The following is a 1,723-nucleotide window of genomic DNA, read 5'->3' on the forward strand; positions in this document are numbered from 1 at the left end:
AGGCCAGTCGTGTGTCGGGCCCAGCGTGGCCCAGCTGCCCTCCATTCTGGTTGCCGTCCACATGCCCCTGGCGAGCCTAGAGGGCAGAGGCCGTGGCACTCGGTGGTTCATCCCCGCACCGGTGTTGCCAGCTGCGCCCGCTGCGTCTTGGAGTTGCCCAGCGTCTCCGAGGCAATCACCCGCAGAGCTGACGTCTGACTGCGGTACCCTGGCCCGGCCCGGCACTGTTCGCTTATATTCCAAGGGAAATCGGATCCATATGGAGAATCCAAATTCCTCCACACGCATCCTGCTCGGGCCAGGGTCTGGCACGGAGAAGGCTGAGGGCGGTGGAATATTCTCTCCTCCTGGGATCAGCACAGTCGCCGAAGGCCAGGGGTTGCCAAGCCCCCCGCCACAGGGGTGACTGGTGCGGGGTCTATCCTCAGAGGGTCAGAGTTGGACAAAAGTGGAGGGAGAGGGAAAGCGACTGTCACCCTGCTCTGGGCTTGGAGAAAGGCGCGGGGGGGAGGGGCGGGAGTCAGAGCACCGTGAAGAGGGCTCAGGATTCAGGAGGAGGGCCAGCCCCGCGCCCCACCGCCAGACTGATGTTTGTTAACCGGGTGGAAAGGCTTCTTCTCACCAGAAAAAATGAGAAGAAAGTGGCCTTCATCCCCCGTGACAGTGGCCCCATGAGATTCAGGAATTGAGGACTCTCAGATGCAATGCTGGTTGATAGGATTCCTGCTGCTGGGACCACCAGCGGCATCCTCAGCAAAGCCATCACACCCAAGCATCATCATCAGCAAAGCCATCCCCATCTCCATCATCATCCCCATCTCCATCACCGTCCCCAACATCAGCACCATCACCAGCGAAGCCATCCCCATCTCCATCACTGTCACCAACATCAGCACCATCACCAGCAAAGCCATCCCCATCTCCATCACCATCACCATCTCCATCACCATCACCAACATCAGCATCATCCCCATCCCCATCATCATCCCCAACATCAGCATCATCCCCATCCCCATCATCATTCCCAACATCAGCACCATCACCGCCAAAGTCCTGGTCACCAAACCACCATCATCAGCAATACCAGTGCCGCCACCACCATCGGCACCACTGTTCCCATAGTTACCACATTTTCCCCATCACCTTCACCGTTGAGCAAAACCTAGCTACTTGACCAGCACTGCCGGCCCCTCCCAAAGTCACTCCCCGCCCTCCCGCCCGTCTCCAGCCCAGAACAACCAGTTCTCCTGCCCCTGGCCCACTCCCTCCAACGCCCCGGCCCCTGTTCAAAGCCCTTAGGAACTGCTCCCAGCCCTGCAGTGCTCTGCAGTCCTTCCCCCTCGGGCCCTCCCCCTGGTCCTCCATCCCTTCCGTGTGACCCCATGAAGTGCTCACCCAAATCCTCAAACTCTCCGGCTGCCCCATGCCTGCAGGGCTGTGCCCCGCCACCCCCTCCTCTGGGCAGACCCCTAGACAAAACTCTCGCCGACACGCTAGCCGGACCCTGCAGAGTGCCCCGGGCTGCTTTGTGGGTAAGAGCGAGGAGGCTGTGGAGCAGGCGCGCCGGGATCCAGGAGTGCGAGGAGGAAACACCGTCATGCTGGGAAGTTTGAGGCTCGCTCTCTCTCTCTCTCTCTCTCTCTCTCTCTCTCTCTCTCCTCTCTCCTCTCTGTCTCTGTCTCTGTCTCTCTCTCCTCTCTCCTCTCTGTCTCTCTCTCTGCTC

This window comes from Sorex araneus, chromosome 9, assembly GCF_027595985.1.
Source record: "Sorex araneus isolate mSorAra2 chromosome 9, mSorAra2.pri, whole genome shotgun sequence".
NCBI classification, from domain to species: domain Eukaryota; kingdom Metazoa; phylum Chordata; class Mammalia; order Eulipotyphla; family Soricidae; genus Sorex; species Sorex araneus.